The 22,331-nt window shown below is 42.7% G+C and overlaps 1 long non-coding RNA gene across 2 annotated transcripts in view; it reads left to right on the forward strand.

Annotated features, from left to right (window-relative positions):
* LOC144331251 (uncharacterized) overlaps positions 1–22,331 on the forward strand; it is a 56,910-nt gene that overhangs the window by 16,514 nt on the left and 18,065 nt on the right. Inside the window, exons 3-4 of one of the 2 annotated variants that reach the window (XR_013398248.1) lie at positions 14,342–15,245; positions 16,334–16,683. The exons of the other annotated variant lie outside the window; for it this stretch is intronic. This is a non-coding gene — a long non-coding RNA (uncharacterized LOC144331251). Of the gene's footprint in view, positions 1–14,341; positions 15,246–16,333; positions 16,684–22,331 lie in introns of those variants that run through there. 2 annotated transcript variants of the gene reach the window in all.

The raw sequence follows: 22,331 nt of genomic DNA on the forward strand, positions 1-22,331 counted from the left end.
CCAATCATGGCTCACCACAGCCTTGAACTCCTGAGCCCAAGTGATCCTCTCATCTCAGCCTCCTGAGTAACTGGGACAACAGATGTGCTCCACTATTCCTAGCTAATTGCTTTTTTTATTTTTGTACAATCAGGTTCTCACTATGTTGCCCAGGCTGGTCTTGTACTCCTGGCCTCAAGGGATCCTCTCACCATAGCCTCCCAAAGTAGTTGGATTACTGGCGTGAGCCACCACGCCGGCCCCACAGTCATTTTCTAATGACTAATAGACATTTTCTGCTTCCCACTTGCCACAGCAGAGAACTCAAGTAAGGTGGTGTGGATTTTCTTTCCAATAATCTTACTATTTCTTTTCCATTATGTCATTATGTGCTTACACATTGAGAGGAACTATGGTTTAACAGCCTGTAACCTTGGAAAAGTCACTTAATCTCTCTGAGCCCCTGTTCCTTCACCCATTAAATGAGAATAGTAATAATACCACCAATGATAATAAAACCTGTCAGTGGTGTACGGAGGAACACAGTATGATATGTAAGCATTACACAAGTGCAGCTCTCACTCTTCACGAATGAAAGTACTGCCAACATCCAGATTACCACGAGAAATAGAGTTGATGGCAATATTTTCAAAATTATCTGCATTCCAGCCAACTGTCATGAATTAGGAAGGGCTGAGCACTGACCCTTCCACAGCCTATTCCCTCGCTTTTTCTGGGAATCCATAATGACTTGAACAAGGTAGAGAAGAACCACGAGGGGGCACACTTTCATCACTTGAATGCCTAGGTACCATTTCCCCAGTTTCTTACCAGTACATTTTCTCACCAAACCTGTGTTAGGGAAGCTTGCAGGTGGAGAGGAACTCACGGTCACAGGCTCACAGTTCCACCCTTTTATGGACCTCCTCTCACTTGCCTACTTCCCTTCTCTCTGTCTTAACTGGTATCAGTTCACTTCTCTCTTGAAGTAGCAGAGCTTCACTAAACTTAGCCAGATATTTCCAGAAAGGAACATTTTTTTTTTCTTTTGTGGACTGTGTGTTTAAATGTTTGTTGTTTCAAAGTATTGACCAGGCTGCTGTGGAGAACTCTTTAGTCTGAAGGACCGTTTTCCTTGCTTTGACCCAACTCAGAGTGGCTCTCAAGATCAGAAACAGTCTGCTTGTTACACTTTCTCTATCTACCAGCTTCTTAAATGGCAGATTTAAGACTACTGACTTTGGTGGTTTAAGGCCAAAAGGTTGGTGGTTTAAGACCATTCCTTTTTTCAAAAAGCTTTTCATATGGGGGTGTGGGATGTATGTCAAACTTTCTCAGTCTTCTATGGATGATACTTGTAGCCAAATCCTTTGCTTTGCTTCTCAGACTGACAAGGCTCCCCACTCCTTCTCTTCCTGCTGATAAGACCGCTAACGAGTAACAATTCTCAAATTTTAGTATAAATAAGAATATGGGAGTTCATGTCAAAAGAGCAGATTCTGCCACTTCATACCCATCAGAATGGCTATTATATTATATAATATATAGATAATTATATAATATATATAATTCTATTTAATATAAATAATTGTATTTGTTACACCTCAATAAAGATAATAATAAAAGGGGAGAAGTCTTCACCAGCTTACTCCTTGACTTTGGAAAGTTGGTCAGGAAACACCTGTTTGCCTGGCTATTATATTATATAATATATATATAATTATAAAATATATATATTATATATAATTATAATTATATATATAATATTATATATATTTTTAAAAACAGAATATAACAAGTATTGGTGAGGATATAGAGAAATTGAACTCTTGTGCATTGCTGGTGGGAATGTAAAATAATGCAGCCACTGAGGAAAGCAGTATGGTGTTTCCTCAAACAATTAAACATATAATTACCATATGATCTAGCAATTCCATTTCTAGGTATATACCCAAAAGCATTGAAAGGAGGGACTTGAACAGATATTTGTATATCTATATTCATAGCAGCATTGTTTACAATAGCCAAAATGTAGAAGAAGCCCAATGTCTACCAGCATCTGAATAGATAAGCAGAATCTGCTATTTGCATACAATGGAATATTATTAAGCCTTAAAAAGGAATGGAATTCCAATATGTGCTACAATATGAATAAACTCTGAAAATATTATGCTAGGTGAAATCAGCCAGACTCAACAGGACAAATATTGTATGATTCTACTTTTTTATTTTTAAATTTTTGTGTGCTTTTTTTTTTTTTTCTTTTTAGAGATAAGATCTTGCTCTGTATTCAGGCTGGAGTGTAGTGGCAGGATTGTGGCTTACTGCAGCCTCTAACTCCTGAGCTCAAGTGATCCTCCTGCCTCAGCCTCCAAAGTAGCTAGGACTATAGGCACATACCACCATGCCCAGATAATTTTTTTGAGGGGGTAGGGAAAGAGGGTCTTGCTATGTTGCCCAGGTTGGTCTTAAACTCCTGGCCTCAAATGATCTTTCCACCTCAGCTCCCAAAGTGTTGGGATTGCAGGCATAAGCCACAATGCCAGTCTCATGATTCTAGTTTTTGAGGTACCTATGAATTTGAAGCAAATTCATAAAGAAGAAAAGTAGAATAATGATTACTAAGGGCTGGGAGACAGGGCAATGAGGAGTTATTGCTTAACAGTACAGAGTTTTCGCTTGAGAAGATGAAAACATCCTGGCAATAGATGGTGATAATGTCTTTGCAGTAATGTGAATGTACTTAATGCCACTGAATTGCACCCAGGAAATAATTAAAATGGTAAATTTTTATGTTGTGTGTATTTTACCACAATATACAAAGTAAAAAAAGAAAATCAAGTGTGGATTCCTGGGTCCCACACTACTGATTCCATAGGTTTGTGATAAGGCCCAGGAGTCTGCAGTTTTAAGTCTCTGGGGATTTTGATGCAGGTGGTCTTGGAGAAACATTAGCCTTCTGTGATGGGAGCTGTTTATGCTTTCCACAAGCTCTGCTTGGGGAGCATCTACCACATGGGTTTTAAAGGACTGACTGCCACTTTCAGTGTGTGACAGGCAACTGAGCCTCTCTGTGCCTCTGATCCTTCATCTCTGAAGTAGGACTGATAGTGCTACCTCCCTAGTAGGGTCTTTGTGAAAATTGAAGAAGTGATACATGTAAAGCGTTTTTAAAAAATATAGCAGGTGACTTGAGATGTCTGCTCCCTGAGACTTTATGCCTTAACAGTATAACCAGTAATCCACCCAGAGTTATACTAATGGCAGTGTCTACTTTTTTTTTTCTCTCTCTCACCCGGGTTGGCATGCAGCGGCACAATCACAGCTCACTGTAGCCTCAACTTTCCAGGCTCAAGGGATCTCCCACCTCAGCCTCCCAAGTAGCTGGGACTACAGGCACATGCCACCATGCCCAGCTAATTTTTTTATTTTTTTTGTAGAGACAAGGTCTCACAATGTTGTCCAGGCTTGTCTCAAACTCCTGGGCTCAAGCAATCCTCCTGCCTCAGCCTCCCAAAATGATGGGATTACAGGTGTGAGCCATCATGCCAGACCCAAAGCCTATTTTTTTTTAAATGACTGCTTGCAGCCTGGACAACATAACAAGACCACATCATTACAAAAAATAAAAAAATTAGCTGGGCACAGTGGCTCATGTCTGTAATCCCAGTGTATTAGTCCATTTTCATACTGCTATAAAGAACTGCCCAAGACTGGGTAAGTTATAAAGGAAAGAGGTTTAATTGACTCGCATTTCAGCACGGCTGAGGAGGACTCAGGGACTTGACAATCATGGCAGAAGGCAAGGAGGAAGCAAGGCACCAGGAAGAAGTGCTGAGTGAAGCAGGGGAAAGAGCCTCTTATAAAACCATCAGAGCTCATGAGAACTCACTGTCATGAGAACAGCATGGAGAAAAACAGCCCCATGATTCAATTACTTCCACCTGGTCTCTCCCTTGACACGTGGGGATTATGGGGATTACGATTCGGATGAGATTTTGGGTGGGGGAACAGCCAAACCATATCACAGCTACTTCAGACGCTGAGGCAGGAGGATCACTTGAGCCCAGGAATTTAAGATTGCAGTGAGCCATGATCATGCCACTATACTCCAGCCTAGGCGACAGAGCAAGACCCTGTCTTTAAAAAAATCAATTAAAATGACTGCTTGTTAATATTCTCAATGGCTGGTAAGCAGATGGTATTGGTTAACTAATTTAATGAAGCAGGATTAGGAGTTAGAGGCATCTCTGCTTCTGCAAAGGTTTCAGTGGTAAGGCTCTTATCCCATGAGAAACAATGACATTCCTTAAGTTTTATGGGGGGAGCAGGTGCAGGGGGTTGTGAGGCATCTCATAGTGTTCTAATGGTTTTACTTTAAATTATTCATGTTTTGTTTTGTTTTGTTTTGTTAAAAAAAAAAACCTTCTGGAAGAATTCACACTACGTTAATAGAGGAGTAGGATTTGTAGCAGAAGGTGAAAGGGGACTTTCATTTTTCACCCTGTGTCTTTCTGGGCTGTTTGTTTATTTTACAATGTGAGGTCCTATATTACTTTTGTAACTTAGAAAAAAAAAGTGTTTGTTTTTTCTAAATGTGACTGTTCCTGTCCATTCAGGACAGCACCAGCAGTTTAAACAAAAATACCCACTCAAATTAATATCCTCACATAATATAGATGATGCCACCTTAGAAATTAGCAATGTACAAAGCATGCTCACAGCCATTATCTCGCGCAATCCATGGCGTGGTTTTGTGAAGCAGGAAGTGTTTTACACTTTTACAGCTGAGAAATGCACAAGAAATGTGCATCAGTGTTGTGTAAGCTATATCTTTCTTACCTCCTTATCCTTTGAGTGTTGACTTTGTTTACTTTGCTGTGGTATTTTGAGCACTTATTTTAGTTATATAATAAAATATATTTGCAATCTATTCAGTTGAGGATAAGCATCGTTAGCTGCAACTGCCCAGAGTGAAAGAACTATTTGGACTTGAGATGGGCAGACCAAGGCAACCTTGGCCAGGTAGGAGGGAGCTAGAGCTGCTGTGTGTGTTTGCCTCCCAAAGTTATCATAACAGCCTTTCAAAAAGCAAAATATCTCATGTATGTATGTTTTAATGGGAACGGGATTTTGTTTAGTCTAATTAGCAGGCAGGCAGAAACCACATAAGATTTTTTTTTTTTTTTTTTTTGAGACAGAGTCTCTCTCTGTTGCCCAGGCTGGAGTGCACTGGCACAATCTCGGTTCATGGCATCCTCTGCTTCCCAGGTTTAAGCCTTTCTTGTGCCTCAGCCACCCAAATAGCTGGGATTACAGGTGCACACTACCACACCTGACTAATTTTTGTATTTTTTTTTTTAAGTAGAGATGGAGTTTCATCATGTCGCCCAGGCTGGTCTAGAACTCCTGACCTCAGGTCATCTACTGCCTTGGCCTCCCAAAGTGCTGGGATTACAGGATTGAGCCACTGCGCCCAGCCACCACGTAAGATTTTTATTGTGCAGAGCTTCCTTTCACAGAAAGCTGAAATGTCAGATAGTTTTTGGAGAGTTATAAGTAGCTGTTGCAGTGTGGGCAGGGTACAACTCATCATTTGATATTCCTGCCAGCAAATGTGTAGCTTTTACTGATGAGGCAAACAGAGATGATTTTGCTTGCTTGCATTGCAATTGCAAATATTTACTTACTTATTTTTTAATTATAGTCATTAATGGCACAAGAAAATGAAAATGTGTTTGAACTCCACAAGTGTTTCCTTTTAAATCAGGACAGCACCTATAAACCAAGGGTCTCTCTAGAACTGGCTAAATAATTTACAGGATCCAGTGCAAGATGAAAGTGAAGGATGCCTTGTTCAAAAGTCATTAAGAATTTCAAGATGGCAACATCAGAGCATTAAGCCCAGAGCAGGGCCCTTTGCAAGTGTATAGGTTTCACATCCACCATGCCAGTCCTGCATCTCACTTACATTTAAATTTTCTGTTTATTTGTTTGTTTATCAATTGTTTGATTAGAGTAGGGTATTAACATATTACAAATTTTAAAAGATACAAAAATAAGTCTCTAGCTCTCTTCCCTATAGGTACCACTGTTACTAGTTTGTGTATCTTTTTTCTTATTTTTTGAGACAAGGAATTCCTCTATCACCCAGGTTGGAGTGCAAAGGCATAATCATAGCTCGCTGGAGCTTCAACCTCCCAGGCTCAAGTGATCCTCCCACCTCAGCCTCCAGAGCACCTTCCTTCAGGACACACACACACAGATGGTATCATACATTACACATTGTTTTGTATTTTGTTTTCTTAACAAGATATCTTGGAGATAATTCCCTATCCCAGCAGACAGGGTCTCCTCATTCTTTCCCATGGCTGCATAATACTCCACTCTACTATATAGACATAATACAATTTATTTAACCAATTCCTTTTGATGGATGTTTAGATTGCTTCCAATTACCAAAAATGCTGCAACAAAAGTTGTTGTAGATCATTTTTCTACATGCCTGAGTGTTTCTGTGGGATTGTCAAGTCAAAGATTATAATTTGTTTTAAATTGTGATAGATATTGTCAATTACTCTCTAAAGAAATTGTACCAATAAAGAGTTATCAACTTTTTTTATCTTTGCCAATCTAATGGGTGGGACACTGATCTATTGTAGTCTTAATTTTCTTTCTTTCTTCCTTTTTCTTTTCTTTTTTTTTTTTTTTCTTTTTTTAGATGGGTTCTCACTCTGTCACCCAGGGTGGAGTACAATGGCATGATCATGGCTCATTGCAGCCTTGATCTCCCAGGCTCAAGTGATCCTTTCACCTCAGCCTCCCAAGTAGCTGGGACTACAGGCACACACCACCATGCCTGGTTAGGTGCTCTACTTTTTGTAGAGACAAGGTCTCACTGTTGCCCAGGCTGGTCTCCAAATCCTTAGCTCAAGCAATCCTCCCATCATGTCCTCCCAAAGTGCTGGGATTACAGGCATGAGGCACCACACCCAGCCTTATAGTCTGAATTTTCATTTATTTTATTATCAGTGGAGGTGGACATCTTTTCAAATGGCTAAGAGTCTCTTCTGTGAATTGACTGTTCACAAAGACGGTTATTTCTTTGTTGTGTTGTTAGACTTTTTATGATTAGTCTTTTTCTTATGATTTGTGTCAATGCTTAATCTATTAAGGAAATTAGTTCTTGGTTTGTAAGCTTTGAAATATTTCCCCTAGTTTGTTTTATCTTTTTGTTTTGTTTTGTTTTGAGATGGAGTCTCACTCTGTTACCCAAGTTGGAATGCGGTGGCACGATCGCTGCTCACAGCAACCTCTGCCCCTCAGGTTCAAGCAATTATCTGCCTCAGCCTCTGGAGCAGCTGGGATTACAGGCACCTACCACTACACCCAGCTAATTTTTGTATTTTTGGTAGAGATGGGGCTTCCACCATCTTGGCCAGGCTGGTCTTGAACTCCTGACCTCGTGATCCACCTGCCTTGGCCTCCCAAAGTGCTGGGATTACAGGTGTGGGCCACCGAGTCCAGCCTGTTTTGTCTTTTTAACTTTGTTGGTTTTGCCATGCAGATTATTTTTTAATGTAGTTGAATTTATCAGGGTTTTTTTTCTTTTTTTTTTTATTATTATTATACTTTAAGTTCTAGGGTACATGTGCATAACGTGCAGGTTTGTTACATATGTATACTTGTGCCATGTTGCTGTGCTGCACCTTTCAACTTGTCAGCACCAATCAACTCGTCTTTTACATCAGGTATAACTTCCAGTGCAATCCCTCCCCCCTCCCCATAATAGGCCCCGGTGTATGATATTCCCCTTCCCAAGTCCAAGTGATCTCATTGTTCAATTCCCCACCTATGAGTGAGAACATGCGGTGTTTGGTTTTCTGTTCTTGCGATAGTTTGCTGAGAATGATGGTTTCCAGCTGCATCCATGTCCCTACAAAGGACACAAACTCATCCTTTTTTATAAATTTATCAGTTTTTTAATGGCTTCTGCATTTTGTATCATTCTCAGAAAGATCTTCTCCCATGCTTCCTTCTAGTATTAACCAGCTGTAAATTCTCAGAAATAAACCTTTGCTCCATTTGGAATTTATTTTAGTGTAAAATATAAATAGGCATCCAGTTTTATTTTTATTCCAGCTGACTACCTAAATGTCCCAGTAACATTTATTGAATAATTCACCTTTCCCCCACTTATTTGAAGTTCTGTTTTTATCAAATAGTAAAATTCCTACTTGTATTTGTGTCTATTTTATGAGAATGATTATGGGCCGGGCGCGGTGGCTCACACCTGTAATCCCAGCACTTTGGGAGGCCGAGATGAGCAGATCACGAGGTCAGGAGATCGAGACCATCCTGGCTAACACGGTGAAACCCCATCTCTACTAAAAATACAAAAAATTAGCCGGGTGCGGTGGCGGGCACCTGTAGTCCCAGCTACTCAGGAGGCTGAGGCAGGAGAATGGCAGGAACCTGGGAGGCAGAGCTTGCAGTGAGCTGAGATTGCACCACTGCACTCCAGCCTAGGAGACAGAGTGAGACTCCTTCTCAAAAAAAAAAAAAAAAAAAAGAATGATTATGCATGATGTGTAAACAAATAATAATAAAGAATTTTCTAAACCTCTTTTCAGTTTGGGGAGTGGTCATAGATATGGCTTGTCCAGAGTCACCCAATTCAATACAGCAATCATTGAGAGGCCAGTCCCAGTATATGTTTGCTTTCATATGTATTTCAAGAAAAAGATTATCACGATGTTTAAAAACATGGATTGGGGTGTCAGACTGACCTGGGTTGCACTCTCACCTCTACTCTCCAGGACTGTGTGACCTTGGGTGGGTTACTTGTCTTATCTGATCCTCAGGTTCCTCATTTATAAAACAGAAATAAATCTAGAACCTCTCTCGTTGAGTTGGTTAGGAAGTAAATGAATGTAAAATGCTTGAAACAGTGCCTAACACATAGTAAATTATTATTGTTGTTATTATGATTTACGCCTAGGGTGACCAGTTGATCCCCATTTTCTCAGACTTTCCCTATTTTATCACTGCAAGTCCCAAGTCCTGAGCAAATCAAGATGTTTAGTCACCGTAAACCCTATCGTCATGTGCAATGGTAAAGAATCTGTGTTTGTGGCCTGGTGTGGTGGTTCACACCTCTAATCCCAGCACTTTGGGAGGCCGAGGCAGTCAGATCACCTGAGGTCGAGAGTTCGAGACCAGCCTAACAAACATGGAGAAACCCCATCTCTACTAAAAATACAAAATTAGCTGGGTGTGGTGACGCATGCCTGTAATCCCAGCTACTCGAGAGGCTGAGGCAGAAGAATTACTTGAACCTGGGAGGTGGAGGTTGCAGCGAACCGAGATCACGCTGTTGCACTCCAGCCTGGGCAACAAGAGTGAAACTCTGTCTCGGGGGAAAAAAAAGGATCTGTGTTTGTTTTCCTCTATCAAAATCATACTACTCAGTTCCTACATCAATTAACTCAACTTTTACAGAAATATCACAATACGTAAGTTTTTTCATAAATTTAAAATCCATGCTCTTATCTCATTCCAATTGTGTGACCCTCCCCCCAAATGGGAGACATTCTTTGGCCATCAGAGCCTAATCTAGGATTTCCTCTGGTTTCCACCTGAGCCAAGATCAAAGAGCCCCATCCCCAAGAAGTGGGGGGGCAGGAGGGGACGTTGGGAGAGGAGGAGTGGGGGTGGGGGTCAAAATAGGGCTAGACAAAAAAACAAGGCAGAGTGACTCCAGGACATTGGAGACTGAAACACTTTGCTTCTAGAGTTAAACACACACACACACACACACACACAAAGCAGTCTCCCCAGGACTCACTTGCTGGAATGTAGAAGAGCAATTGTCTTCCTCACTCACTTTCACACTCATGAATGATTGTAATCATGAATCATTTAAGCACTGTAATAGCCTAGTTGAGGACATATCGCTGGGGAGGTAGTGTGTTAGGCAAGTCTCAAATCCTACCACCGAAGCAGTGCCTACTCTGCCGAGGTATGCAGCAGACTCTGAATCCGCAAGGACAAAAGTGCCAGGTCCTGGCGGTTGGAGAAGTCAAGCCTTGGGCTTATAATTAGGTTTAATTTAATGATGCAACAGAGAGAGGCCTGGTCTGAAACTTAGAAAACAAAGTTCTCATCCCACCCTTTTCATGAACTAACTCTGTAACCCCAAGTCAGCCACTTCTCCCAAGGGCCTTCCTGCATAACTTCAGGGAGCGCATGTCACTCACAGAGACATGTAGTGTTAGGGCCACATGTGGAGGCTGCTGGGGGTTGTGGCTGGGGTGCCAGAGAAGCAAGCGAGCCTGTTGGCCAAAAGGGAAGGTGTGAAGGCGCTGGGCAGGTTGCTGGGCAGAGCCAAAGAAAGGTTTCCCTGACCAGGACCGGGCTGTGGCAGTAAAAGCACCGAATCCTAACCCCTAGACCACCACTTGCCACCTTGTAGGTGGTAATACAGGGACCCCATACTGTCTCCAGTCCTCCATTTCTACTCCTCTGTAAAATAAAAGACTAAATTTGATGATAGTCTTAATCATTTGGCTAACACTCTTTATAGGTCAATAGTCACCAAACCAGGAGAAATCGGGTCCTGGCATACAAGGCTCACTTAGTCTCCGTTGAAAGAGCACTGTATTCTAATGCTAGTACCAGCTGGGTTTCTCTGACTTCTTCCCTAGAGAATAAAGTGGTAGACAGAAACTAACAAGATGAGGAAGAAAGTCAGAAGACGATGTGGTAAACATCTATGTTTCAGCTTCACCTGCATCCATTCCCTCTTCTTCTGGTGACTATCCTTGATTTTGGTTTGGGAAAGCAAATCCTAGATTAGAGAAAACCTGGCCAGTCATGGGATCCCACCCTCCCCTGGCCAAAGAGTCGTTGAACAACCCAAGTTCTTTCTGCCAATCAAATGCTCTCTCCCTTGATGGTGGGAATGTAAATTAGTACAACCACCATGGAGAACAGTTTGGAGGTTCCTCAAAAAACTAAAAATACAGCTACCATGTGATCCAGCAATCCCACCACTTGGTATACACCCAAAACAAAGGAAATCGGTATATCTGCACTCCCAGGTTTCTTGCAGCACTGTTCACAACAGCTAAGATTTGGAAACAACCTAAATGTCCATCAACAGATGAATGGATAAGGAATATGTGGCATTTATACACAATGGAGTACTACTCAGCCATAAAAAAGAATGAGATTCAGTCATTTGCAACAACATGGATAGAACTGGAAATTATTATGTTTTTGTTTTTGTTTTGTTTGAGACAGAGTCTCTCTCGGTCCCTGGAGTGAGAGAGCTGGAGTGCAGTGGCTGGATCTCGGCTTGCTGCAACCTCCACCTCCCAAGTTCAAGTGATTTTCCAGCCTCAGCATCCCAAGTAGCTGGGACAACAGGCTTGCGCCACTGCATCTGGCTAATTTTTGTATTTTTAGTAGAGACGAGTTTCAACATGTTGACCAGGCTGGTCTCTTGACCTCAGGTGATCTGCCCACCTCAGCCTCCCAAAGTGCTGGGATTACAGGCATGAGCCACTGCACCCCCCCCCAGAAATTATTATGTTAAGTGAAATAAGCCAGACACAGAAAGACAAACATCACATATTCTCACTTATTTGTGGGATCTAAAAATCAAAACAGTTGAACCCATGGAGATAGAAAGTAGAAGGAAGGTTACCAGAGGCTGGGAAGGGTAATGGGGTGCTTGGGGGGAGGTGGGGATGGTTAATAGGTACAAAAAATAGCAAGAAAGAATGAATAAGGCCTATCTGATAGCACAACAGGGTGACTGTAGTCAATAATAATTTATTGGTACATTTTAAAATAACTAAAAGGATATAATTGGATTGTTTGTAACACAAAAGGTAAATGCTTGAGGGGATAGATACTCCATTTTTCATGATGTGATTTTTATGCATTGCGTGCCTGTACCAAAATATCACATGTGGCCGGGCTCCGTGGCTCACGCTAGTAATTCCAGCACTTTGGGAGGCCAAGGCGGGTGGATTACCTGAGGTCAAGAGTTTGAGACCAGCCTGGCCAACATGATGAAACCCTGTCTGTACTAAAAATACAAAAATTAGCTGGGTGTGGTGGCGCATGCTTGTAATCCAGCTACTGGAAGGCAGAGGTTGCAATGAGCCGAGATCACGCCATTGCACTCCAGCCTGGGTGACAGAGTGAGACACTGCCTCAAAACCAAACAAACAAGCAAACAAACAAAAAAACAAATACCCCATAAATATCTATACCTATTATGTACCCACAGAAATTTTAAAAAACATTTAAGGTATTTTTTAAAAATCACATACACACACACACACACACACACACACACACACACACACACACACACAAATGCTCTCTCCCTTGAGTTTGAATTGAGCCAAGTAATGTGAGGATTGAAAATAGAGAAAATCCATGCCAAAGGAAATACCCTAAAGTGAAGTGGTTGAACTATAGCTGTGGATGAACTCTGGCCCTCTGACTCTTTTTGTAAATAAAGTTTTATCAGAACACAGTCACAATCATTTGTTTATGTATGGTCTATGGCTGCTTTTGTGCTACAATGACAAAACTGAGTAATTATATGAGAGATCGTCTGTCATATAAAACCTAAAATATTTACTATCTGGACCTTTACAGATAAAGTTTATTCCTGCTACTTAGGTCCTAGGAGCTCTCCTGGTTCCTATCTATTTCAAAGCTTGCTTCTTCACATTTTCCTTGGATTCTGTGAGCTACTCCATATTTTTCTGAGAAATTCCAGTTTTGCTTAAGTTAGAGTGAGTTGATTTCTATTGCTTACAATTTTTTCACACTTAAACATATTTTTCCATAGTAATTCCATTGTAAATAATGGTTAGTTCCCCAAGCTACCTCAAAAAAGAAAAATACATTCAATTTATGTTTTTAATTTTTAAAATCATTTAGAGAAATAATAAGTATTTTATTTTATTATGGTGTCTGGCTGAATGTGACAGGGGAGGATCCAAATATCTGTGGGGCAGCACAGATGTGACAAAGAAATCAACCCACGTTGGCAGGGCGCAGTGGCTCACGCCTGTTATCCCAGCACTTTGGAAGGCTGAGGCGGCTGGATCATGAGGTCAGGAGATCGAGACCATCCTGGCTAACACGGTGAAACCCCGTCTCTGCTAAAAATACAAAAAAATTAGCCAGGCGTGATGCTGGGCACCTGTAGTCTCAGCTACTTGGGAGGCTGAGGCAGGAGAATGGCATGAACCTGGGAGGCACAGCTTGCAGTGCGCCCAGATCGCACCACTGCACTCCAGCCTGGGTGACAGAGTGGACTCCATCTTGAAAAAAAAACAAAAACAAAAACGAAATCAACCTACGTTGTGTTCTTTGACCCTAAGCATGATTTTAAAAAATTGTGTCAATGAATCCAACTGGAAACTCACATTGACACCTAGTATGTCCAACCATCCCGCTTTACCCAGGACTGAGGGTTTGCCTAAGACTGATAGTTTTCTGGGACTGAGGAGTTTGTGGAATGCAGGATTTTAAGTTTAAAAATGGGAACAGTCCCAGGCAAATTGGCACAACTTGATCACTACAGGATATTGTATGATTGAAGTTAAATATATGTCATTATCAAAAATCAAATAACTGGGCAGGGTGGCTCATGCTTGTAATCCCAGCACTTTGGGAGGCCGAGGTGGGTGGATCACTGAAGGCCAGGAGTTCGAGACCACCCTGGCCAACATGGTGAAACCCCATCTCTACTAAAAATACAAAAAATTAGCCAGGCGTTGTGGCACGCATCTGTAATCCGAGGTACTGGGGAGGCTGAGGGAGGAAAATTGCCTGAACCCGGCAAGCAGAGGTTGCAGTGAGCTGAGATTGCACCACTGCACTCCAGCCTGGGCAACAGAGTGAGACTCGGTCTAAAAAATTTAAAAAAAAAAAAAATCAAATGAAGAGTTTTCTTTAAATCCCCATTGATCCAATTTGGTTTTAGCCACAATATTTTAAGTATTGTAAATACTCAAACAATATTAAAGGAGAGGATGAAATTTTTATGTTTAGCTAAAGGGAACATAAGTTTGCTACATTTAGGGAATCCTGTGTTGTAATGGAAATAGTAAAAAATGAGTCATGGCATCATGAAACACACATTGGAGTTCTGTATCCACATCCTGGCTCTGGGATAACTGTATTTTGTATGTGAACATTACTTCTGAGAAGCATAAGGTGCCACACAAATGCAATATGCTTATAATTATTGGTGGAAGGAAACGAGTACAATTTCAGATTTCTGATGCCTGGGCCAAGAACCAAGCCTGATTGGTGCCGGTTATTTCAGAAACGAATCCAGGGCCGATGCTTGTGTGAAGGAAGAAGACTGATCCTCTGGATTTGCAGAGTCCTGGAAAATACCTTCGCTGATGAAAAACATCTATTTGGATTAGGCAGCCTCCAATAAGTAGGCGGATTATCCAGCTTCCTTCGTTTAGAACTGACTGGACTTGTTCAACGACTTCATAACTGTCAGGAAGGAAGGAGGGGTGTGCATGTTAAATCTAGTGCAAATATGAAGCATGCTGAGTTGGAAGTTGGCAAGATGAACTTCTTTCTACGTATGTGCAGAGAATGACCAGGTGGTAGAAGTGGCTAGGGGCTAGGAAGATGGCTAGAATTGGGAGAAACCCCAAAATTAACTCTGAATGATCCCATAGTCATGGAAGCTGAAGGAGAATCTAGTGGTTTGGGTAAAAGGAAATTTTTTAAAAATGAAAGGGGAAAAGAGATTTGGAAATAATTTTCTCCCTTCGCCTTTCCCAGGATAATACATGTAGAAATTCTCTAGAGTGGGACTCTGTTGACCTAGAACCCACTGACCTACGTAGAATTCAGGAGGTCTATGAACTTGGGTGGAGACAAAAATGACGTCTTCACTAACTTCAAATGAAATGTAGCATTTCCTTCAGTTACCAATGTTTGCAATGGACCACAGTTGTATGAATGAACCTGAGACTTCTCACTATAAGAAATCACAGGTATTTTCAAATCACATTATTGTGTTGCAGGTATCATAAAATGTCACTACTGCCGTGGCTCGCGACTATAATCCCAGCATTTTGGGAGGCTGAAGTAGGCAGATCACCTGAGGTCAGGAGTTCGAGACCAGCCTGACCAACAAGGTGAAACCCTGTCTCTACTAAAAATACCAAATTAGCTAGGCATGGTGGCGCATGCCTGTAATCCCAGCTGCTCTAGAGGCTGAGGCAGGAGAATCACTTGAACCAGGGAGGCGGAGGTTGCAGTGAGCTGAGATGGCGCATTGCACTCCAGCCTGGGCAACACGAGCGAAACTCTGTCTCAAAACAAAACAAAAAAAGTCACTACTTTGAATTTAAAATAGAAATTAGATCCCCTGCTAGAACCTTGTTACTTAATGCACAAAGAAGTATATACATTTTTTGCTATACTACATATTTGTATTTTGATAACTGTATTTCAAGGTAACTAGTTTCTTTTGTAATTCTACATATATTATTTTATGCATTTAAAAGTATTACTCTGAGAAGGGGTCTAGGGGCTCCACCAGACTGCTAAGAGGTTTGTCCCTAGAGCTCTGTTCTGGCAACTGGCCTGTGGACTAGCTTAGCTCCCTCCCCTACCCCATGCCTTCCACTCCTTTCGACAAGCCTTTAAGAGAACTCTGTGGAAACACGGACAAATGTTTCAGACACAACGCGATAAAGGAGGATTTAAGCATGGTTTTAACCAGGTACAAATATCTGTTCTAGTTTTTGTATATGAACAAGAATGGGAAAGTTATTAACAAAAATGAAACACTGTGTTTCCTTTACAGTGTTATTACATTACCCTTTCAATACCAGTTTCAAAAATCATCTATGATCTCTTTTTACATAGGTCATATATCTTTTTTCTACTTTCTTCTTTTTTTCTTTTCTTTCTTACTTTTTTTTTTTTTTTGAGACAGGGTCTTGCTCTGTTGTCCAGGCTGGAGTTCAGTGGCACAATCACGGCTCACTGCAACCTTAACCTCCTGGGCTCAAGTGATTGATCGTCCCACCTCAGCCTCCCAAAGTGCTGGGATTACAGGCAAGAGCTACCATGCCCAGCCTAATATATCTCTATTGTTGAGGAATTACAAAGTACAAGTGAGTAAAAAGGAAAAATATTCAGTCTTCCATTACCAGTTAAGAAAAAATCATTCTGCATTCTATGCAGCCTTTTAAAAAATGATATAAAGTCATATATTCTGACATGGAAAGAGTTCTATTATTTGTTAAGTGAAAAAGAAAGAACATCATGCCTGTAATCCCAGCATTTTGGGAGGCTGAGGTGGGAGAATTGCTTGAGCCCAGGAGCTCAAGACCAGCCTGGGCAACATAGAGAGACCCCATCTCTAAAAACATTTTTTAAAAAAAGTTCACAGCCGGGTGCAGTGGCTCACATCTGTAATCCCAGCACTTTGGGAGGCCAAGGTGGGCAGATCACCTGAGGTCAGGAGTTTGAGACCAGCCTGGCCAACATGGTGAAATCCCGTCTCTACTAAAAATACAAAAATTAGCCAGGTGTGGTGGCGGGCGCCTGTAATCCAGCTACTCGGGAGGCTGAGGCAGGAGAATCACTTGAACCCGGGAGGCGGAGGTTGCAGTGAGCCGAGATCGCGCCACTGCACTTCAGCCAGGGTGACAGAGCAAGACTCAGTCCTGAAAAAAAAAATTTGCTGCATGTGATGGTGTGCGTCTGTATCCCAGCTACTTGGGAAGATGAACCGGAAAGATGGCTTTGATGGAGGAGGTTGAAGCTGCTGTGAGCCATGATTGTGCCATTGCACTCCAGCCTAGGAGACCGAGTAAGATCTTGTCTCTAAAAAAAGCATAAATAAAAGAAAGAAAGAAAAGACAAGAAGAGAAGAGAAAAAAATAAAAGAAAAAAGCAAGCAAGAACAGTACATAAAATAGAATCCCATTTTGCTTTTATGAAAGTATGTATAGATACATGTGAAAATACCTAGAAGGCCACACATGAAACAGGCATCAGTGTTAACGGTTAGTTACCATTATTCAATACCAGTTTTGTTAAAGGAAAGGAAATCCTTCAAGGAAAAACACAGTGTTGATGTTAGGATTAGCAGCTTCAGGGTGTCCCAGATATATCCTGTGGCAGCCTATACAGGTGGCTTCGTGTGTCAGGTGGCTGGTGTCTGGGGGAGCCAGCTGGGCACTCCCATGGACCCCTGGGGAACTGGGCTTCAGCTTTGCAGGCTTGGAGGTGCTATTTGGTTTCTAAACCTGGAAGAGATTTGCCTCTGGGGAAATACGGTTAAATTCACAAGAAACAAATGCATAAACCATAATTCAAGTGTTTTGAATTAGGATGATAACACTGCCTGCCTTGCAAATGAAAGGATGAACTCAAAGCTGCGCAGCCCTTGGGAAGCCCTCAGGAAACAGGGGCAGGGGCCATTGTTGTTATCAGGCTTCCCAAAACTTACCTGCAGGGGAAACTAACTGATTAGTAGCCATGAGTAATCTTGAGGCTTCCCACACACCGCACACTCTACTATGTGCTTTGAATACATCCTCTCATTTCATCTTCATACTCATGCAGGGCAGGTGTTCTTATCCCCATTTTAAAGATGAGGGGCTGGGGCATAAAGCAATTAAGAACCTTAATTGGGACAGAACCAAGATTTGAACCCTATTTGGCTCATTGGTAACCAGCATTGCCTTTGGGGACAGCTTGATGACCATGAGCTTAAGTGTGGGTTTCATTTGAATGGTCTTCATGGCAGTTCATGCAGCTGTGAATCCCAGATAACTCCATTTGCCCTGTCCAAATGTGGCTTTGGGTGGGTCACTTAACCTCTCCCTGCCTCCATTTCCTCATCTGTAGAATGAAGGTAATATTAGTGCCTACCTCATAGGGTCATTTTAAGGATTAAATGCCTTTTTTTTTTTTTTTTGAGACAGGGTCTTGCTCTGTTACCCAGGCTAGAATGCAGTGGTGCTATCGTGGCTCACTGTAGCCTCGAACTCCTGGGCTTAAGCGATTGTCCTGCCTCAGTCTCCCAGGTAACTGAGACCACAGGCATGCAACACTGCAACCAACTAATTTTTTATTTTTAGTAAAGACAAGGTCTCACCATGTTGCCCAGGCTATTCTCAAACTTGAGAGTTCAAGAGATCCTCTCGCCTTAGCCTCCCAAAGTGCTGGCATTACAGGTGTGAGCCACCATGCCAGCCAGGATTAAATGCTTTTAAAATGGTGCCTGGTAGTCAGTATTCAATTAATGTTAGTCATTGATGCTATGATTGTGATTGTGGTTGTTACTGCCTCCAAAGCTCATCTCCAAATTGTAGATCTGGGTGAGGCAGGAAAACAGGGTCTGGAGGCAGGGAACATAAGACCAATTCACACTTCAGCTATGACAGGAAATATCCTCTCCATAGGATGCACACCGAGTAAATGACTTTGTAACTTTACTTCATCCTCTTCATGTACATAGGGCATACACCAAGTAACCAATGCAATCCTCTAGAGGGTATTTAAACTCCCAAAAATTCTGTAACAGGGCCCTTGAGCCCCCATGCTTGGTCTGCTCCCACCCTGTGGAGTGTGCTTTCATTTTCAATAAACCCCTTCCTTCCTTCCTCGCTTTATTTGTGCGTTTTGTCCAATTCTTTGTTCCAGACCCCAAGAACCTGGACATCCTCCACCAGTAACATGGGTATTCGTCCCCCACGTCACACTGAAGACACAATGCCAAACTGCCTCCCTAAGTACACCTTCACAGCTGCCTCATAGGCACTATCCCAGTTCTAAGCACTTTCTTTCACAGAACCCCATACAATATAATCAGTTTAAGTTTCCGCAGTTCCATTCACAATCGACTCACGTCTCCCTGAAGTGAAGCACCAACTGCTCCCCTCCCCATGGTACCCCCAGGTCATCTTGAATGGATTAGGGGTGTTCTCTTGGGACACTTTAGAGAAAGCAACTCTCATAACTAACAACTGGATGCAGCCCCATTTCATTCTCAGAGAGTGACTGCGAGCCCATTATACTGTCCACACATCCTTCCCCTATCCCAGTTTCTCAGATCATCCATTCCCCAGGGAGTTCTGAGTCTCAAATGACAAATAAAGGTGTAAAGTGAGTGTACATGGGGTTTGCCCCATAGATACCCGTGTGCCCTTTTAGGCAGTTACCACTCTGAGCGAAGTCACCTGTGCTATAGGCAGGAGCAGGGGCCAGTGAGACTGAGGAAGTCCTGTCCCTGGACAGCTGGAGCCAGGCTCTTTGACCTCCTGTAGGACCTGCCCTGAGACATGGGGAAAGTTTGTAACGGTAGCTGAGGCTCTGGCTTGTTGGGCTTGAAAGGGTTGGAGAAGCTGCTAGTCTCTTTCCTCAGCTGGACCTTACTGTAGGCCTGGGCAGGTAGAGGCTGTGCTACCCCATTCCTGGCCATTATTCCAAGACAATGGATTTCTTACAGCAGCAGTAATTCTTATTTAAAGAGGTGCTTCGTACAAAAATACTCTCACATAAGCCTTCCCTTTCACCCCCACCCTCTGTACAAAGCACGCTGTCCATCCATTCCCACTGCGCCCGCAGGGGCACACCCGGGCCATCCTCACAATGTTTGCCGTATCAAAGTCCTGCTTGTACTGTTATTTCCTTCATATTTTGCTTTAAATGGCTTCCCTTTCTTTTTTTTTTTTTTGTCAGTTAATTTTGACAGGAACGTCGTCAGTAATATCTGTGTAATTACAAATGTAATGGGCTATGTGTTTCTTAAGACACATTACAATAAATACGTATATATTAAACATTTTTTAAATTTCTCCCAAATCACCTAAAATCACTAGTGGTATCCAGACCACACCCTGGGAAGCCCCCGCAAGGCCTGTCAATGTTTGTGGAGGCTCTCCCGGGTCACCATCTTGTCACTGTTGCCTTCTCTCACTAATACCCCTCAGTCCGTGCCCTGAGGGAGAGGGTGGCTGGAAAGAGCTGCCCGGGAACCGGGAGGCCCCACCCAGGGAGTGCTGAGTTCCATGGCGAGCTACTCTCTTCCACTCAAACTTGGATTCTCCTTCCTGTCTGCTAGAGAGACCCGTTCTTTTATTGATGAGTGGTGAAAACGGGGTGAGAATTCTACTCAGCTCTCCTTCCTAGGGAATGATGAGGCCAGACAAGGGCCTGGGAAAAGGAGCATCAGAGGCAGATGGAAGTCAGAGGCAGCTGTGGCGAGAGGATGGCCTTGCCTGACTGAGTAGAGGACAGATTTGCCTCTTTTCACAAAGGACTTGAGGCACAGATGGAGAAACACAAGGGCTGTGTGGGATCCTGGCTCCTTCAATTACTGTCTGTATAACCTGTGGCAAATTCCTTCACCTTCATGAACCTCACTTACCCTCAGCAAAATGGGATTGCTGCTATTTAGTCACACTTGTCTTATCTGCTGTCCAGGTTGTAGTAAGGATGAATAAACAAAAGAAAGTATTGCTGCTCTGAAAACTCTAAGGCAGGAACCTCAATTCTGGATGTACTTTAGGATAACCTAGGAGAGCCTATAACAGCAACAACAATAACAACCAATGCTCTAAGACCCAAACCCAGAGATTCTGATTTAATTTGAGGCTGAGAGTGAGTCCTGGGCATCTGTTTTTTTGTTTGTTTATTTGTTTGTTTCTTGAGACCGAGTTTTGCTCTTATTGCCCAGGCCAGAATGCAATGGTACGATCTCGGCTCACTGAAACCTCCGCCTCCTGGGTTCAAGTGATTCTCCTGCCTCGGCCTCCCAAGTAACTGGGATAACAGGCATGCACCACCATGCCCAGCTAATTTTGTACTTTTAGTAGAGATGGGGTTTCACCATGTTGGTCAGGCTGGTCTCAAACTCCCGACCTCAAGTGATCCACCCACCTCGGCCTCCCAAAGTGCTGGGATTTCAGACATGAGCCGCCGCACCCAGCCTGGCATCTGTATTTTTAAATGTGCTTCTGTTGATTCTAACATGCTGCCAAGGCTTGGAATCCCTGCTCTAGGGCTGTGCTGTCCAATATGGCAGCTGCTAGCCACATGTGCCTATTTAAACTTAGATTAATTAGCTGGGCGTGGTGGCTCATGCCTGTAATCCCAGCACTTTGGGAGGCTGAGGTGGGCGGATCACCTGAGGTAAGGAGTTCAAGACCAACCTGGCCAACATGGTGAAACCCCATCTCTACTAAAAATACAAATATCAGCCGGGAGTAGTGGCACGCGCCTGTAATCCCAGTTACTTGGGAGGCTAAGTAACAAGAATCACTTGAACCTGAGAGGTGGAGGTTGCAGTGAGCTGAGATCGCTCCACTGCACTCCTGCCTGGGCGAAAAGAGTGAGACTCCATCTCAAAAATAAATAAATAAATACATAAATAAACTTTGATTATTTAACTAAAATTAAAAATTCACTTCTTTAGTCACACTAGCTACACTTCAAGTGCTTAATAGCTGCAGACGACTAGTGGTTGCTGTATTGGACAGTGCCGGTATGGAACATTTCCATCATCACGGAGAATTCTATTGCCTCTCAAAGTGTGGTCCGTGGACCAGCAGCACCAGCAACATTGGGAGCTGGTGAGAAATGCAAATCTCAGGCCCAGGCCCAACCCACAGAATCAGAATCTGAATTTTAATAAAATTGAACAAAATCTCTAGGGCCTTCATTATAGTTTGTGAAGCACCGCTGTAAAACATACATTCCATTCATTCATTCAACCAATCATTTATTAAATAACTGGTGTGTGGCAGGTATACACAGGTGATGGAGAGTGATCAGGGAAAAGCACAGCATGGTCTGTCATTCTAGTTGCAGGAAACAGACAGTAAGCAAGATAGCAAACTCATTTCAGAGTGAGAAAGTAAGACAAGGGGATGTGCTAGAGAGGTACTCTGGGCAGGGATGGCTGCTTTAAGCTGGGAAGCTGTGGTGATTGTCTCTCTGAAGAGGAGATGATTGAGTGGAGCCTGAGTGACAAGGAGCTGGCCAAGGGAGGAAGTGGGCGTGGTGTTTTCTGGCAGAGGTAGCAGCAAGTAAAAATGCCCTGAAACTTGGGAGGCCGAGGCAGGCAGATCACGAGGTCAGGAGTTCGAGACCAGCCTGGCTAATATGGTGAAACCCTGTCTCTACTAAAAATACAAAATTAGCCAGGTGTGGTGGCGCGTGCCTATAGTCTCAGCTACTCGGGAGACTGAGGCAGGAGAATCACTTAAACTTGGGAGGCGGAGGTTGTAGTGAGCCCAGGGTGTACCACCGTACTCCAACCTAGG

This window comes from Macaca mulatta, chromosome 9, assembly GCF_049350105.2.
Source record: "Macaca mulatta isolate MMU2019108-1 chromosome 9, T2T-MMU8v2.0, whole genome shotgun sequence".
Lineage (NCBI taxonomy): Eukaryota > Metazoa > Chordata > Mammalia > Primates > Cercopithecidae > Macaca > Macaca mulatta.